This window comes from Scyliorhinus canicula, chromosome 17, assembly GCF_902713615.1.
Source record: "Scyliorhinus canicula chromosome 17, sScyCan1.1, whole genome shotgun sequence".
Lineage (NCBI taxonomy): Eukaryota > Metazoa > Chordata > Chondrichthyes > Carcharhiniformes > Scyliorhinidae > Scyliorhinus > Scyliorhinus canicula.
The window spans coordinates 12,299,130-12,318,367 of record NC_052162.1 but is presented as its reverse complement, the minus strand read 5'-3'; the positions used below and the strand labels follow the sequence as shown (position 1 = coordinate 12,318,367).

Below are 19,238 nucleotides of genomic sequence, written 5' to 3'. Positions count from 1 at the left end.
GTGCCACACAGGAGGCTGCTGAGTAAGGTGAGGGCCCATGGTGTTCGAGGTGAGCTACTGGCATGGGTTGAGGATTGGCTGTCTGACAGAAGGCAGAGAGTTGGGATAAAAGGTTCTTTTTCGGAATGGCAGCCGGTGACCAGCGGTGTCCCACAGGGTTCAGTGTTGGGGCCGCAGCTGTTCACCATATATATTAATGATCTGGATGAAGGGACTGGGGGCATTCTAGCGAAGTTTGCTGATGATACGAAGTTAGGTGGTCAGGCAGGTAGTGCTGAGGAAGTGGGGAGGCTGCAGAAGGATCTAGACAGTTTGGGAGAGTGGTGCAGGAAATGGCTGATGCATTTCAACGTGAGAAAATGTGAGGTCTTGCACTTTGGAAAAAAGAATCCAAGCATAGACTACTTTCTAAACGGTGAGAAAATTCATAATGCCAAAGTACAAAGGGATCTGGGAGTGCTAGTCGAGGATTCCCTAAAGGTAAACATGCAGGTTGAATCCGTGATTAAGAAAGCGAATGCTATGTTGTCATTTATCTCAAGAGGGTTGGAATATAAAAGCAGCGATGTGCTACTGAGCCTTTATAAGGCTCTGGTTAGGCCCCATTTGGAGTACTGTGTCCAGTTTTGGGCCCCACATCTCAGGAAGGACATACTGGCACTGGAGCGTGTCCAGCGGAGATTCACACGGATGATCCCTGGAATGGCGGGTCTAGCATATGAGGAACGGCTGGCGTTCCTGGGATTGTATTCATTGGAGTTCAGAAGGTTAAGGGGAGATCTAATAGAAACTTACAAGATAATACATGGCTTAGAAAGGATGGACGCAAAGAAACTGTTTCCGTTAGGCGAGGAGTCGAGGACCCGTGGGCACAGCCTTAGAATTAGAGGGGGTAAATTCAAAACAGAAATGCGGAGACATTTCTTCAGCCAGAGAGTGGTGGGCCTGTGGAATTCATTGCCGCAGAGTGCAGTGGAGGCCGGGACGCTAAATGGCTTCAAGGCAGAGATAGATAAATTCTTGATGTCGCGAGGAATTAAGGGCTATGGGGAGAATGCTGGGAGGTGGAGTTGAAATGCCCATCAGCCATGATTGAATGGCGGAGTGGACTCGATGGGCCGAATGGCCTTACTTCCACTCCTATGTCTTATGGTCTTATGGTCTTATGCTTACCTGTAAATATTCATGCTAAATTTTTGTGTTTTCCTTTTTTTTTCTCTCTCTCTAATAACTTGTAATTTGTCATATATAAAATATGAAAACATTTATAAAAAAAAAGAACCACGCAGGATGAATGTGAGCATTTTGGTTTCTGTTCAAAAGAAAAGTAACAGGACAAAGAAAGCTCTAAAATATTTAAAGCATGGGAAATCATTGAGGTCTGCCTTGCTGCTGATACTCAAATCCAGAAATCTAGAATGAGGAGTAGGTTTGTCAAAGGACACTGGTGTGATGGGAGGAAGTGAACCTCTGCTGGTGATTTGGGAGTAATCATGAGAGTGCTCCTATAATGTTACATACCTGCCAGAAGAAGTGTGGCATTGTGTAAAAGCATTTCATAAGACACATTTTGGTTGCAAAACTTATCTTAATTTATGTTTGACCTCTGTTGATTTCAAATCGTTTGTTACAGTAAACATCTCAAAAAGCGCAATTGTGTCCACCTGTTTATATCTATTGATCATTTAGGAATTCATCTAGTTTTATGTGTTACCAGTCTCTACTGGGATCGTAATAATGCTTTACATTCAGAAATAGGAGTGTCCTATTTTTGTTCTGTCCTTTCACCTCATTTAATTATCTGTCTAGCAAATCATTCTTTACTCAATATTATGACACCTGGTCCTTTTCATCCCCTTTCTTTCCCATTAGAAAACCCACACCAGGAAAATTGAGTTGCCTTTCCTGCCTTTTTACATCTTGGCTGGATTCTCCGATTTTGAGGCTATGTCCCGAGGGGGTGTTTAGTTTTACAACAAAAAAAATGGTGAGGCCCGAGCACCGATCCTCCGACCGGTCGGGGCTGGCAGCCTCACCATGTAAAATGGAGAATTGCCAGGTCCGTGGCCACGCATGCACACGGCGACGAACTACAGTGATCGTGACGTACAACATGGGCGCTGGCTGCGCGCTGACGCGACCTGCCAGATAGTGCTCCCCTGGACACTCCCCCTGGACACTCCCTCGCCACCCCCGGGCCACCGCCCACCATTCCCCCCAGCCCTCGCTGAAGCCCCCCCCCCCCCCCCCCCCATTGGCCAGCAGCACAGCTCCCGCCCGACTACGCTGCCACGCCGTGTTCACGAAAACTGAGAGCACACGTGTCCTCACCGTCGGGAACTCGGCCCATCGGCGGCGGGGCTTTGAGCGAGGGCCTTCAGGTAACGGCATGCAGCGTACTCCTCAATTATACCGCCTTGGAGGGGGCGGAGCATCCAAAAACAGGCGCCGTCCACAATTCAGTCATAAAGAGGGATTCTCCGCCCGATCGCCGATTACGATATCAGCGTCGGGGAACGGAGAGTCATGTTTCAGTAATAGCTCTTATCAAATTTCCAAATGTCAATCCTTGTTTTCAGCTCATCTGCCTTCGTTACTTTAACTCCTTACATAGAAATATGTATCATTATACCACGAAACTCATTTGTTGAATATTCCAGTGAGGGGCTGGTTTAGCTCACTGGGCTAAATCGCTGGCTTTTACAGCAGACCAAGCAGGCCAGCAGCACGGTTCGATTCCCGTACCAGCCTCCCCGGACAGGCGCCGGAATGTGGCGACTAGGGGCTTTTCACAGTAACTTCATTGAAGCCTACTCGTGACAATAAGCAAGTTTTTTTTTCTTTCTTTCCTGCACCCTCTAAATTCGCTTCCTAATTTCTGCTTTCCATTTCCCATTCCACTTGTCTGCCTTCTGAATCTGTGCTCAGGTTTCTAACTCCCGACCAAGATTAAAGCATTCCCTGCAGCACCAGCAACGTGCCCACAACCATACTGGTCTCAGAATGTTGAAATGCACCCATCCAGTTTGCACAGCTCTCAGTTCCCCCAGAACAGGTCCCAGAGCTCAATCTCTGCCGCACCATTTTGTGAACATTGCATTCAACTGCACTATCCATCTTTTGCCCTCACTGGGGTATGTCCCTGGGGGTAATACAGAGACGACTACCTTTGGGGTTCCTATTAATCTCATTCCCAGCTTCCTAAAGTCAGCATGCACAACCTCATTGTTCTGTCTTCCTGTGCCACTGGGCCTCATTTGGACCTTGAGCGGTGGCTTTAGGCCCCTTCCTTTCCCAGAGTTGCTCAGTGACATTGTTGACCTAGGCACAAGGGAGGCACCACTTTCTTGTAATCATGCCTAAAGCCAAATCGATACCTCTCTTTTCCCCTAACTATTGATACAGTGGTCATTGTTGAATTTTTGACATTTCTCTTCCCCACCCTCACCCCCCCTTCCCGTTCCTGTACCACTGAGGTACTCGTCCCAGTACCGCTGAGCACCCGTGGTGAAGTGGACGTGGCTCTGGCTGCAGCCTCCAGGGGAACCATCAGCCTGTCCAGTATTTAGAACTAATGCAAGGCATTCCTGCACTTTCCGCCTGATCCTCCTCATCTGTCTGGCAGCCACCCAATCCTTCCCTGCATGCACACTCTTAAAGGCGTGAGTCGACAAACCCTCTGACTCGTACTATCTGTTTTGATGAAGAAAAGCAGGGGAAGCTGACCCACTTGTAGGTGGATCAGTAACCAAAAGACTGAATTCTAAGATAAAAACCAAAGATGAGAGGAGGGGAAATGTGTTCTGCAGTGAGCTGTTGCCATCGAAATGAACTGTAGGAATGGAAGGCAGAGACAGATTCCATACTGACTTTCAAAACTGGATAACTACTTGATAAATTTGCTGACTTGTTAGGAGAGGGGGTCTAATTGGACAACTCTTTCAAACTGCTGTATGACAACGGCCGTGATTCTCCGAAAGTAAAACCCAAAGTGCTTCTGCCAGCAGGAAAATCGGTGCATTTCACATCGGCACGAATCAACTTGAAAACATTTTTGCAGAGGGCTGGGTTCTGCACTGGCCTAGAGAGGGGCAAGGCCTAAACTCACTGAGAGCTCCTGCTCCTCAGAGATCGGGGCACCATTTTTAAAGGGTGTCCTGATCTCAGAATAACACTGCAGTGCCTCTTAATCATTGCCAAGGCACGCCCTGCTCCAAAATGCTGGCAAGGACCCCCCTCCTCTCCCCCCACGTGAGCGACATCCCATTATGGGTTTGCAAAATGCCCCCCTTCAGCCCTCCCCACCCCCCCCCCTTTCAGGCTCCCACCCCTCTCAGTCCCCCTGCTTCAGCACCCCTTTCAATCTTCCATGACAACCTCTTCCCCCCTTCCCCCCAGTCCCTTCATGTCCTGCCTCTCGGGGGGCACGGGGATGAATACCCTCTCTAGACTTATCTCCAGGATACAGAGGAGGGTCCTGCCACATGACCCCCACCCTGGGAAGGACCCCAACCTGTGCTCCTCCAGCTCAGCGCGAACCCCACCGCCCCTGAAGGACACTCATCAGCAACCTGGAGGTACCCCCCCCCCCCCGGCCCTTGGAGTCCTCGACACCTGATCCCCGCTTGTGCGGGTCAGGAGAGATGGGCACCTACGGGACCTCGAGCTGGGGGAGGACCAGGTGGATACTGGGAGGCTGGGCATCCGACCTCAAACTCGGTAATTATATTTAAATGCACGTAAATCAGCTGCAATCAGATTCTCGCCTGCTGTGTGTGCGAACCTGATCGGACCAGGCTCAGTGGGCCGGGAGACTTGCAAAAGGTTTGATGCCCAGCGAGAATCCGTATTTGGCACTCTCGCCCAATTCAATGGGCCACCGCAAATCTCGGCTGGGGCCAGAGAATCGCCCCAACCCACATTCCAAAAGTAGTCCATGGGTTATAAAATACACTGGGACATCTTAAGAGTATGATAAGGTCTAGTATAAACTAAAAGTTCTTTTTTCCAACCATAATATATCAGGTCTGCAGTAAATAACCAGAAGCACTTTGAAAGCTTCACAATCGAAGCACTGTCACAATGTTCTCTTAATGTGCATATTGAAAATAATCAGGAATCCCAGGTTACTCCTTTTATGGATAAGACTTAAACAAACATGTAAAGTAATGGAAACTATTACTCTTCCACGCAAGGATGCAATAAAAGGGCCATTCACTAATGATGAATGTGTAAAAACAAGATAAATTACTTTGGACTCTGCCAAAGTGCAGTAAAGTACAAGAAACTGTCTGAAACAACAACATGGAAGCTGATGTCACAAAATTCAGTGATTGACCCTTAGTCCTGGTTGGCATTTCCTGCATCTATCTGGGTGAGCTCGCTCCCAGAGAGAAGCACGGATGCATCAAAAATCACCGTCTCAAATCCAAATTTTGTTTCACATGTCGCACCACGTGGAAGAAATGCTCGATTTAATTGGATGAATTAATGGCAGTTTTGGGCCTTTATAAAAGTGCTTTATAAAAGCACTCAAGTGACATTGTCGCTCTGTTACTGCTTTAACTCACTTTTAATTAAATGATTTAATTTTGACAAGATTTTATCTCAGAGCTAGTGGAAAAGCAGCGAGACCAAGCAAAACCTTCAGTAGCCAATGGATTGTCTGTCAAAACGCACGGTTAAGCAGAGAAAGATGGAACTCTCGCGTAGCATGAATGAGAGCCGACAGCATTCATCCCACATCAGTTGCTCTGCTGCAAGCCTGGCCATGTGAATGCCAAACTATGGAGATATTAAGTAAGTACACTGGTCACCGTGCGGCCAAATTATTCTGAGTTCACATGTTAGCACCTAACCTGCATCCAACAGTGACCCACATTACAAAAAAATAGTGTTGCACTGATTGTAAAGCACACTGGGGCATTCCGAGGTTGTGATATATAAACACAATTCTTTCTTATTTATTTCTCCACCGCCACCAAAGTTAACAAAGGCTTTTCAATCCATGTACTTTCCCTTTTCCACCAATTTCCTTCCCTTTCCCAAAGTACGAACTCCTGCCACAGGATCAACAATAAGCACAGGTTTCCATACACACCACGGGCTGTTTCTGGGGCTAAATCATTCCCTATTGCGTTCTACTCCATCTGGTCTAGTCTCACTCTTTTGGTTCAAGCCCACTTTCAAGCCACTGATTAATTTTCTTTTGAATTAACTTTTGGACACTGATTTGACAACGGTTTGTGACCAGGGGCGGGATTTTCCTCTACCCGGCGGGGCGTGCCGTACCGGCGCCGAGGAGTGGCGTGAACCACTACGGTGTCGGGCTGCCCGGAAGGTGCGGAATCCCCCGGCGGGGTTGGCCCCATGCCAGCTGGCGCGGAAGGGCTTGACGCCATGCCAACCGGCGCCGAAGGGCCTCCGCCGGCCGGCGCGAGTTGGCGCATGCGCGGGAGCGCCAGCGTGTGCTGGCATCATCCCAGCGCATGCGCAGAGGGGTTCTTCTCCGCGCCGGCCATGGCGGAGGTTGACAGCAGCCGCCGCCGCGGAGGGAAAGAGTGCCCCCACGGCACAGGCACACCCGATTGGACCTGATCGCGGGCCAGGCCACTGTGGGGGCACCTCCCGGGGCCAGATCCCCCCCCCCCCCCCCGCCCCACCGTGGACTCTGCAGGCTGCTCGCAGCGCCAGGTCCCGCCGGTACGGACCTGGTTTGATTTACGCCGGCGGGACCGGCCAAAAACGTGCAGCCGCTCGGCCCATCACGGGGCAGAGAATCGCCGGGGGTGGTGGGGGCACTGCCAACGGCCCCCGACTGGCACAACGCGATTCCCGCACCCGCCGAAAAACTGGCGCCAGAGAATCCGGCTGCTGGCGCCAGAGCGGCGGTGCGGGATTCACACCCCCCCCCCCCCCCCCGCCCCCAGTGATTCTCCAACCCAGCGGGGGGGTCGGAAAATCCCGCCCAAAGTCTCTGTGCAAATAAATCATCGGTTGCCTCTCAAATTCTTTTGCACAAAGAACAATACAGCACAGGAACAGGCCCTTCGGCCCTCCAAGCCTGTACCGGCCATGATACCAACCTTGGCCAAAACCCCTCAGCACTTCCTAGTGCCCTATCCCTCTATACCCATCCTATCCATGTATTTGTCGAGATGCCTTTTGAACACCATTAATGTATCTGCTTCCACAACCTTCCCTGGCAACGCGGTCCAGGGATTCACTACCCTCTGTGCAAAAAACGCTTTCTTGCGCATCTCCTCTAAACGTTGCCCCATGGACCTTAAATCTATGCCCCCTACCTTGTTATTTTAATGAGTAGCTTAACGGCCATGTCTCCTTCATTACAACAGGGATTACAATTCAAAATGACATCTTTGGCTATAAATACCCTTGGACATCATGAGGTTGTGAAAGCGCACCGTAAATGTAAGTTATTTCTCCTTAGTATCTTAGGGACTGGGGAAACAATGCATTGCTGTGCTATTATGCCTTATCATGATCTTCTCTCAGGTCGAAGATCTCCACTTGCTTCTCCTCACTCTTTTCATTTTGTGCTGCAGCTGGTCGCAGTTTACGAATACTTTGCTTGTCTGAACTCAAAATGGAGACTGGACACCACGCGAAGGATAGATTGATCTTGGTGAGGGTACAGTGCGGATTCAACATATTTATACTGGGGATTGAAGGGTTAAATTATATGAGACCAGATTGCAGATCACATGAGGATTATGGGGGGGAATCTAACTAAGGCTTTTAAAACGATTAAAAGATCTTATCGGGTAAATAGAGAGAAATTATTTCTGCTGGTAGGTGGCAAGAGCGCAGAACAAAAAGACATTGCCTTAAATCTGGAACCCAGCCATACACCAGACTTTCTTCAAAGTACAGGGAAATCTGGAACTATCTGCCTCAAACTGCTGTCGAGATTAGATCAACTGAGAATTTGTGGAGAATGGGTGCAAACTAGTTAAGTTAGTGGTCCAGTAAATCAGACTACAACCAGAGTCAGAGACCTGGATTTTACAGGGTGCCATCTCTGATCCTTTCCCTCCTTCTAAAAAGTCTGGGGTGTGGCCGAGTCCGGGCAGGATGCTGCTAACCACCCAGGGAGCAGGGCTTAAGGTAAGACTTCCACCATTTTCACAGGAAGAAATCCACCTTAAGAGAGTAGCATGCCAATCAGGTGGCAATTTTATCATCCAGTAGCTCCAGTTCGACTGGCATGGTGGCACAGTGGCTAGCACTGCTGCCTCAGTGCCAGGGACCCGCTTTCAATTCTGGACTTCGGTGACTGTGTGGAATTTGCAGGTTCTCCCCGTATCTGCGTGGGTTTCCTCCAGGTTCTCCAGTTTCCGCCCACAGTCCAAAGATGTGCGGGTTAGGTGGATTGGCCATGCTAAATTGCCCATTGGGTGTTAAAACGTGTGCAGGTTAGGTGGTTATGAGGGGAGAGTAGGGGGAGTAGACTTATGTAGTGGGCTCTTTCGGAGGGTCGGTGCATTTCAATGGGCCGAATGGTCTTCTGCTGCATGGTAGGGATTCAATGGACTACAGGCAATCGCCAAAGAGAAGGAACCTGGACTCCACTGTAAGTCCAGAGTATCACCTGGGCCTGGCTGGGAGGCCCCATTGAGTCAGATGAGGGGTGGGGAGCCAATTGAGAGGCCAGATGAGGGAGGGTTGAATGGGGGCATATGGCCTTGCTAGGGAGGGTGCCTCCAATGGGTATAGGGACCTTTAAAGGATGTTCCACCCCTTGTCCGACACCAGCCTGTGCTGGGTCTCCCGACTTGCGTGGGTCTCTCCCTGCTGTGGGTGAAATATCAGTGAGAGGGTCACATAATGGTCTCAATAGGCTCCAGGGCAAGTGGGCCTCCACTGCGCCTCGTCAAATTTGGGACAGGTGAGGCAGGTAGCGAAGTGATGGGCAGTCCACGGGTTGCATTTTACCAGCTCTGCCAGCCTTCAAACCTGCTGGTGGGGAAACAAACATTACAGTCCATAGAGTCATTATGGCACAGAAAGAGGCCATTCATCCCATCAAGTCTATGCTTACTGCCAATCATTCATAGAGCGCATGGGTGAATTTCAACAATTGTTTATTCCTCTCTGGTGCAAAATGTAAACAGGAACGATGGTCAAACCATGGTTTACAGGGGATTAGAGATAGTGTTAGATCCAAGAAAGAGATACACAAATTGGCCAGGAGACCTGAGAATTAGGAGCAGTTCAGAATTCAGCAAAGGAGGGCCAAGGGATTGATTAAGAAGACGAAAATAGAATACAAGAGTAAGCTTGGAGGCTCTATTCATCGTCAATTTATAATTGGCACAGAGGTGAACTGTGCTATCGGCTTCTGTGCTATTGGCTTCATGACGGGGACGGGGATGACCGATGTTGCCCAATCCGGAAACTTCACCGGCCGGAGGATTCCTTGGCCTTCGGGCCGACCGAGCTCGCCTCTACCTTAGGCAGTAGCGCACAGGGGACCGGGTGAGCACGAAAATACCTCGGTTGCACCTAGGGTCCACTTGAATCTGCACCATGACACCGCAGATTGTCCCCAGCTCGGTCTTGCAAACCTCGGGGTACTTGTACAACACTTTAGAGGGCCCTCCGAACCCATTCGAGAAACCTGCTGCCAGGCAATGCAGAGGTGTTGTAACCAGGCGTGGCTGAGCAAACTGGGGTCATCTCCTTTCACCATGATCAGGGCTAAACAACCAGATTGCTGCCCATAGACCAGCGGGGCTACTGTAGCTCCTGCTATGGCTAGTATTCTCCAGTGTACATGGTCAACTGAGCTTCGGTGTCCTGGAAAGACACAAGCTGCACTCCCATCTGGAACTTCTCAAATGTGGGCCAACCAGATACAGAGAGAGCGGCACCCGTGTCTAACTCCATCAGTAATCGGTGACCATTGACTTAAACAGAGACCCAAATGGGGGCACCTTTGGGCAATGAAATGCTGTACAACTGAAGGAAATCACCTGTAGATTCTTCCACAAAAAAGGTGCGTGGTCAGGGCAGGTGGCCAGTCCATGTGGAACGGCGGGCGGACGGAGCGTCCAGCGGTCGCTGCTCCCTGTGGCCTCTCCAACCACATGTCCCACAATGCCAGTGGTTATACTCATCCGGATTTGGGGAGGGTTCCCACCCCGCCCAGTTGCTGGGGTCCTAGGCCACCAGCTCGACACCCCTCCCCCCCCCCCCCCTCCCCCCCCCCCTCCCCCCCCCCCCCCCCCTCCCCCCCCCCCCCCCCCTCCCCCCCCCCCCCCCCCCCCCTCCCCCCGCCCCGGATTGTTGCTGCCCAGGGCAGAGAACCACGGTTACCTGGCTGAGGCGCGCTGTGCCCTGGGGAGGGGCATGCCCTAAACAAAGGACTTCCATCCCTTGCAATTCCTGTATCCCCTGCACTTTCCCGTGACAGGGTGATTTCCACATTCGAGGTACAGCTGAGGCTTGGCGAGCAACCTCCGCTGGATCACCCTGTTATGTGCACCGCAGACCAATCTATCCCACAACATCTCAGAGAGGGAGTCTGCATATTCGCAGAATTCTGCAAGCTTCCTGAGACGTGCCAGGAATTCTGTTGTAGACTCCCCAGGGGTCGCTCAGCCATATTGAAGTGGAGCGTTGGACGATAACCGATGGCTTGAAAAGATCGATCACAAGAGCCATAAGATCTGCAAACGACTTTGAATCCGGGGCACATCAAGAGGATCACGGTCTGACACTCATCTCATGGTGTTGGCCTGAAAGAAATAGCGCATTTGCACGACATATTGTGACCAATCTCCAATACCTGCATCAAAGAATTTCTTCGCCAAGAGAGTAGTGAGCCTAATAAACTCGCAACCACAGGTAACATTTGAGGTCAAAACATTGTATGATCTCAAAAACAGCTAGACATAGCACTTGGGGATAAAGGAACCAAAGGATATGGGGGGGGTGGGGGGAAGAGAGAGAGACGGGAACAGGTTACCGAGTTGGATCATCATCCATGAACATATTAAATGGTGGACCAGTCTCGAATAGCTGATTGGCCTACGCCTGCTCCTATTTTCTATGTTTGTAGAGAAAATCCAGTCAGTCCCTTTCTACAGCTCTGTTTGCGTAGCCCTACATGTTTACTTGCCTCAAGTGCCAATCCAATTTCCTTTTGAATTCATTTAACATCGCCACTTCCTCCACCCTCGTAAGTTTTAGACTACTCAAGGACAAAGACGAGAGTGGTCCTAATGGAAGAGTGCTAAATTGGGGAAAGGCCAAGTATAACAAAATTCGGCAGGAGCTAGGGAATGTGGATTGAGAGCAGTTGTTTAAGGGTAAATCTGCACTTGAAATGTGGGAGTCTTTTAAGGAGACGTTGATTAGAGTGCAGGACAGACATGTCCCTGTGAAAATGAGGGATAGAAATGGCAAGATTAGGGAACCATGGATGACGGGTGTAATTGTGAGACTAGCTAAAATGAAAAAGGAAGCATATATAAGATCTAGGCGAATTAAAACTGATGAAGCTTTGGAGGAATATCGGGAAAGTAGGACAAATCTCAAACGCACAATAAAGAGGGCTAAAAGGGGGTCATGAAATATCTTTGGCTAACAGGGTTAAGGAAAATCCCAAAGCCTTTTATTCGTATATAAGGAGCAAGAGGGTAACTAGAGAAAGAATTGGCCCACTCAAAGACAAAAGAGGGAATTTATGTGTGGAGTTAGTGGAAATGAGTGAGATTCTTAATTAGTACTTTGCATCGGTATTCACGAAGGAGAGGGACATGACGGATGTTGAGGCTAGGGATGGATGTTTATACACTCTAGGTCAAGTCGGCAAAAGGAAGGGGGAAGTTTTGGGTATTCTAAAAGGCATTAAGGTGGACAGGTCCCCAGGCCCAGATGGGATCTGTCCCAGGTTACTGAGAGAAGCGAGGGACGAAATAGCTGCGGCCTTAACAGATATCTTTGCAGCATCCTTGAGCACGGGTGAGGTCCCGGAGGACTGGAGAATTGCCAATGTTGTCCCTTCATTTAAGGAGGGTAGCAGGGAAAATCCAGGGAATTATAGACCTGTGAGCTTGACGTCAGTGGTAGGCAAACTGTTGGAGAAGATACTGAGGGATAGGATCTATTAACATTTGGAAGAAAATAGACTTATCAGTGATAGGCAGCATGGTTTTGTGCAGGGAAGGTCACGTCTTACGAACCTAATAGAATTCTTTGAGGAAGTGACAAAGTTAATTGATGAGGGAAGGGCTGTAGATGTCATATACATGGACGTTTTATAAAGTTTCCCATGGCAGGTTGATGGAAAAAGTGAAGTCGTATGGATAAAGCTAGATGGATAAAGAACTGGCTGGGCAACAGGAGACAGAGAGTAGTGGTGGAAGGGAGTGTTTCAAAATGGAAAAAGGTGACTAGTGGTGTTCCACAGGGATCCGTGCTCGGACCACTGTTGTTTGTGATATACATAAATGATCTGGACAAAGGTATAGGTGGTCTGATTAGCAAGTTTGCAGATGATACTATGATTGGTGGAGTTGCAGATAGCGAGGAGGACTGTCAGAGAATACGGCAAAATATAGATAGATTGGAGAGTTGGGCAGAGAAATGGCAGATGGAGTTCAATCCAGGCAAATGCGAGGTGAGGCATTTTGGAAGATCTAATTCAAGAGCGGACTATATGGTTAATGGAAGTGTCCTGGGGAAAATTGATGTACAGAGAGATCTGGGAGTTCAGGTCCATTGTACCCAGAAGGTGGCAACGCAGGTCGATAGAGTGGTCAAGAAGGCATACAGCATGCTTGCCTTCATCGGACTGGGTATTGAATACAAGAGTCGGCAGGTCATGTTACAGTGGTATAGGACTTTGGTTCGGTCACATTTGGAATACTGCGTGCAGTTCTGGTCGCCACATTACCAGAAGGATGTGGATGCTTTAGAGAGGAGAGATGCAGAGGAGATTCACCAGGATGTTGCCTGGTATGGAGAGTGCTAACTATGAAGAAACGTTGAGTAGATTAGGATTGTTTTTGTTGGAAAGACCGAGGTTGAGGGGGGAACCTGATTGAGGTCTACAAAATTATGAGGTATGGACAGGCAACACGCTTTTTCCAAGGGTGGGGGTATCAATTACAAGGGGTCACGATTTCAAGGTGAGAGGGGGAAAGTTTAAGGGAGATGTGCGTGGAAAGTTTTTTTACGCAGAGGGTGGTGGGTGCCTGGAACACTTTGCCAGCGGAGGTGGTAGAGGCGGGCACGATAGAACATAGAACAGTACAGCACAGAACAGGCCCTTCGGCCCTCGATGTTGCGCCGAACAATGATCACCCTACTCAAACCCACGCAACCCGTATACCCATAACCCAACAATCCCCCCACTAACCTTACACTACGGGCAATTTAGCATGGCCAATCCACCTAACCCGCACATCTTTGGACTGTGGGAGGAAACCGGAGCACCCGGAGGAAACCCACGCACACACGGGGAGGACGTGCAGACTCCACACAGACAGTGACCCAGCCGGGAATCGAACCTGGGACCCTGGAGCTGTGAAGCATTGATGCTAACCACCATGCTACCGTGAGGCCCCTAATGATAGCATCATTTAAGAGTTCAGGTTCATCATCAGCTGCATTTGACCCTGTGAAATGGCAAAGCCAGCCACTCAGTTGTATTCAAGAAGGAACTGACTCCCCACCTTCGCAAGGGTAATTCAGGATGGACAATAAATGCTGGCCTTGCCAGCAATATCCTTATCCCACCAATAAATAAGAAATAATCAATTTGAAAGAATTTTGTAAGGTAAGGGTATTAGGGATTTCAGAACCAAGGTGGCTGAATGATGTTATGATACAGGTCATCCATGAGCTAACTGGCTCCAGTGCCTGAACTCACTTCTGTTCTTACATTTGTAGATTATTCACCCAGTACATAAAATGCATGCTGTATGTGCAGCAGTTAAAGTGACAATGTGGTGAATGTCCCTTTAAGGGCAACACAGAGTAAGGTCATTCATCACACTGTTGTTTGGTAAAATTCCAAGCAACAACAAGCTAACAGGGGGTATGATGATCTTAAAGTGAAGTTAATTGACACGGTTGCTGGTGACACCAGTGTGCACATCGCCATCTTCAAACCTTCACTACTTTTCTCAATATTACTTAACTGTGCTTTTTCAATCAGTAGTTGACCATTTAACACCTTCCCCATGCCATTAGATCATTCCCCATTAAGAAGCAACGTCACTTATTTTCTTCCGCAACTTGAATGTTTCTCTGGCTAAACTCTCAATAACAGATTCGAACAGTGAACAGTTTAGTTCGATGATCTCAAAATAAAAATCAGCTTGCTAAGCAATGAGGAACAATTAACGGTATTTTTTTCTCACCAATATTTATTACTTAAACTTTGCGACCAAGCAATTTGTCCATCTGGTTTTGAGAATTCCCATGACATGCATAAAACTGAATGCAACTATGCCAACATGGGATTCAATAAACTACTCAAGTTGCATTTTAATGTATAGCAAGGGACAGGAAGACGCTCTTTTGCAGGGGTGGGTGCAGACACGATGGGCCAAATGGCCTCCTTCTGCACCATAGGGATTCCATTGATTCTGGCCAGAATTCTCTGGTTCTCGTTTCCCGCTGGCAGCACATCCCTGCCCGTGGGGTTCCCAGCGGCATGGGGTGGCTTCAATGGGAAATCCCATTGACAAGTAGCCAGCAAAACGCGCGTCGCCGTGAAACATGCGGCTGAAGGATCGGAGAATCCCGCCCTCTATCTGTACTGTGAAAATATTTAATTGCTAATTATTGCTGATTTGACATATAATTATATTACTGCAAAAAAGACACGTTGTCAAAACTTTTCGTCTTGCACTAATCAAGAGTGCCACATTTCAAAGTGTTAAGTACTCTGTAGAGCAGGAGTGAGGTATGAAATGAAACTTCTAAAATAAATGCCACTAATTTTTGACCTGCACAACAAGATTTTAATTCTGCCATAATCTGCCAAACCTGTGACCTCTCCCAACTAGAAGGACAAGAGCATCAGCATAGGAACCTCGCCACCGACAAGTCACACACCATCCAAACTTGGGACTATATCATCGTACCTTCATTGTCGCTTCGTCAAAATCTCCTCCGAACAACACTCTGGGTGTACCTACATCTGAACAGGAATGGGGCCAACAGGGTGTTTGCTAGTGCTGTTGAGGTGGATTTAAACTAAATTGGCATGGGGGGGGGAGATGGGATCCTGACAAGACGTTCAGAGGGGAGAGAAGCCGAGATGGAATCAGAAGTTAAAACGTCAGTAGACGAGTCTGCAAGGCAGAGGAAACACAAGCTAGATAAGAAAGACGTCAGTCCAGCAAGGCTAAATGGAACCTATTTTAATGCAAGGGACCTGAGGAATAAGACAGGTTGAGGGCACAGATAGGCAAGTGTGAGTACAACATTATAGCTACAGCCAAGACTTGGCTGAAAGAGGGGCAGGATTGTTATCTCAACATTCCTGGTTATCGGGTATTCAGATGAGATCGAGAGACGGATGGAAGAGGAGGTTGCAATATTGGTCAAGGAATCAATTATAGCAGCGAGAGGCCTTTTTGGTGGACGTAAAAAACACAGGAGTGGTAAATACACTGTTTGATGTGTACTACAGCCCCCCCCCCCTCCCCCAAACAGTCAGGGAGAGATAGAGAATCAAATATGAAATTACATTTCAGAAATGTGTAGGAATAATAAGGCAGTGATAATAGGGGATTTTAACAACTCAAATATTAACTGGGATAGTTTTAGTGTGAAAGATAGGGAGGGAGTAAAATTCTTAAATTTCATCCAAGGGAACTTTTTTAGCCAATATGTAGAAAGCTGAACAAGGGAGGGAAATTCCAGACATAATAATTGGAAACGAGCCCTGGAAAATGGAAGGCACGTCAGTAGCTGAGAATTTTGAAGATCATGACCATAATTCAGTCTGATTTAGGATATTTATGGAAAAGGATAAGGATGTGCCGAGAATAAAAGTTCTTAACTGGGGAAAGGCTAATTGTACTAATACAAGATATGATTTGGTTACCAAGGGGACTGGAAGCATCTACTTGCAGATAACACTTGTCAGAGCAGCGGAAGGCTTTCATGCCTTGTCGAGGCTTGGTGGGAGGGTCGGGAATCGCTTCGGGGGCTTCGGAGATTGGGACGGCATTTAAAAATGACGTCCCTATCTCTTGCTACACTGAGGAATTCTGGCGTGCAGAATTTTATCCCAATGTATAAAATGGGGCTAAGTGCAGCCTTAGCCGCACTCTCCCCGTTGGAGTCCCCTTATTAAATGCGAGTCGCGTTTTATGGCCTTGTGTTTCTCAGCACTCGTTATGGGACTTCATTCGCATTTAGAAAAATTGCAGCCTGGAAGTTTGTTTGCAATGGGGTTCTGCAGGACTCGGTGCTGCTGCTTGTGGTAAACATTAATAATTTGTAGGGGGAACCATCAAGAAGTTTGCGGATGACATAAAAATTGGCAGGGCAGTAAATAGTGACGAGGATAGCCATAGACAGCAGGAGGCTATCAATGGACTAGTCAAGTGGGCAGAGCAGTGAAAAATGGAATTCAACCCAGAAAGTTGTGAGGTAAAGCACTTGGGGAGGGCTAACAAGGCAAAGGATTACAGTATGAATGGTAGGACCCTGGAAAGTACTGAAGACCAGAGGGCCTGGGAGTGCATTTCCACAGATTCCTGAAGGTGGCAGAGTAGGTAGATAAGGTATTTGGGATTCCCGCCTTTATTAGCAAAGAACACAAGAGCTGAGGGGTCATGCTGCAACTGTATAACACGCTGGTTATACCACAACTGGAGTACTGTGTTCAGTTCTGGTTCCTTCCTATGTTGTGGACCACTTTATAGGGAGGATGCGATTGCACTGGACAGTGTGTGGAGAAGATTTATCAGGATGCTGTCTGTGCTGGAGGGTCTGAGGAAGGATAGGATAGGCGGAGGCTGTTTGTCTTGGAGCAGCAATGATTGAGAGGGGACCCTGTACATGTATATAAGATTATGAGGGGCATCGACAGAATGGATAGGAAGGCAATTTTTCCAAGAGGAACACTGTCAATAACCAGAGGGCATAGATTGAAGACAAGAGGTAGAGGGTCAAGAGGGGATTTTATAAGAATAATAGTGCAGAAGTGGCCCTTTGACCCATCAAGTCTGCACCCATGCAAGAAAAACACCTGATCTGCCAATCCTAATCCCATTTGCCAGCACTTGACCATAGCCTTGAATGTTTTGATGTGCCAAATACTCATCTAGATACTTTTTAAAGGATGTGAGGCAACCCGCCACTACCACCTCCCAGACAGTGCATTCCAGACTGTCACCACCTTCGGAGTAAAGAAGCTTTTCCTCAAATCCCCCCAGGCCTCCTGCCCCTCTCTTGAATTTGTGTCCCTCATTACTGACCCTTCAACAAAGGGGAACAGCTGCTCCATATCCACCCTGTCCATGCCCCTCATAATCTTGTCCACCTCGATCAGGTCGCCCCTCAGTCTTCTCTGCTCCAACGAAAACAACCCAAGCCTAAACAACCACTCTTCATAACTTAAACGTTTCACCCCAGTCAACATCCAGGTGAATCACCTCTGCACCCCCTCCAGTGTGATCACTTCCTTCCTCTAATGTGGCAATCAGAACTACACACGGTACTCCAGCTGTGGCCTCACCAAAGTTCCATACAACTCCCACATATCCTCTCTGCTTTTATAGCCTAAGCCTCGATTGATAACGGCAAGGGCCATAAATGCCTTTTCCACCACTCTCACCCAGAGGGTGGTGGTGGTGGTGGTGAGGGGGTGGAACTCATTGCCTGAAAGGGTGGTTGAAACTCTGGTAACATTTAAGAAGGGCCAAGTGCTGGAGAGTGGGATTAGTGTAGTCAGATGTTTGTTCACCAGCATGGTCACGATGGGCAGAATGGTCTCCTTCTGTGCATTATATCACGTGGCAAATTTTCAGAGTGTTTCAACAACAGGATACCAATTGTTTAGTACCGGTGACAAAAAAAAAACAATTGGCAGTTGGCTGCTAATTCAAGCAATTAATTGCATGATTCTCAATAAAGAAGGTAATGGGTCATGGTGCTCAGGTAATCAGCTAAAAGTAATTTGCACCCTGTTAGGTAAGCTCTGAGTCACAATAAAACAGAAAGAAACTGAGTCGGTGCAGACTCAATGGGCCGAATGGCCTCCTTCTGCACTGTATGTTCTATGTTCTGTACAAAGACAGGACCTGACACTTCTTTGAAGCACATCTTGTTAGTTATTTTTATTCATTCCTGAGAAGTAAACGTCGCTGGCTACGTCGGCATTTATTGCCAATTCCTAACTGTCCACGAGAAGGTGGAGAGAGGTGGTGGTGAGTTGCCTTCATGACTGCATCAGTTCATGTGGTGTAGGTACACCCACTGCGCTGTTAGGGGGGGTGGAGTTTAAGGATTTTGACCCAGCAACAGTGAAGAAGCAGCGATATGGCTCCAAGTCAGGGTGTTGTGTGGTTTGGAGGGGAACTTGCAGTTGGTGATATTTCCATGCATCTTCCGCCCCCGTCCTTCTGGATGGTAGAGGTCGCAGGTTTGAAAAGGTGCTATCGAAGGAGCTGTGGTAGGTTGCATCTTATAGATGGTACATGATGCTGGCACTATGGTGGAGGGAGTGAATGTTTAAGATGGTGGATGCGGTGCCGATCAAGCAGGCTGCTTTGTCCTAGGTGGTGCCAAACATTTTGGGCGCGATTCTCCGCAAATGCGGCGAGTCGTAAAGGCTGCCGTGAAACTGGCCGTGTTTCATGGCAGTCTCCGCGCCCCCTCCCAGGACCCGATTCTCCCCCCCGGGCGGGGCTAACAGCTAAAAAACGGCGAGCAGCGATTCGTGTCGTGGTGCGGCCGGGGGGGGGGGGGGGGAATACCGGGAGGGCGAGAAAAATGCCGGGAAGGCCCTCCCGCTATTCTCCGACCCGTCGTGGGCAGCAGAGATTCACTCCCTTTGAGTGTTGTTGTAGCTGCACTCGTCCAGGTAAGTGGAGAGTATTCCATCACACTCCTGACTTGTACTTTGTAGATGATGCACGGGTTTTGGGAATCAGGAAGTGAGGTACTCACTGTAGAATTCCCAGCCTTAACCTTCAGTGACCCAACATCTCTTTTGTGGATAGTGGCTTAAATAGGAATTGAAA

At 48.4% G+C, this 19,238-nt stretch overlaps 1 protein-coding gene and 1 long non-coding RNA gene across 3 annotated transcripts in view; one reads left to right on the top strand and one right to left on the bottom strand.

The window, feature by feature from the left end:
- Window positions 1-19,238, bottom strand: part of zgc:66433 (uncharacterized protein LOC321250 homolog) — a 183,733-nt gene that overhangs the window by 122,444 nt on the left and 42,051 nt on the right. The gene's annotated exons all lie outside the window — the stretch shown is intronic.
- The window catches only part of LOC119952090, a 54,220-nt gene continuing 40,577 nt past the window's right edge, over window positions 5,596-19,238 (top strand). Inside the window, exons 1-2 of the long non-coding RNA XR_005457760.1 lie at window positions 5,596-5,799; window positions 7,356-7,431. This is a non-coding gene — a long non-coding RNA (uncharacterized LOC119952090). The remainder of the gene's footprint in view (window positions 5,800-7,355; window positions 7,432-19,238) is intronic.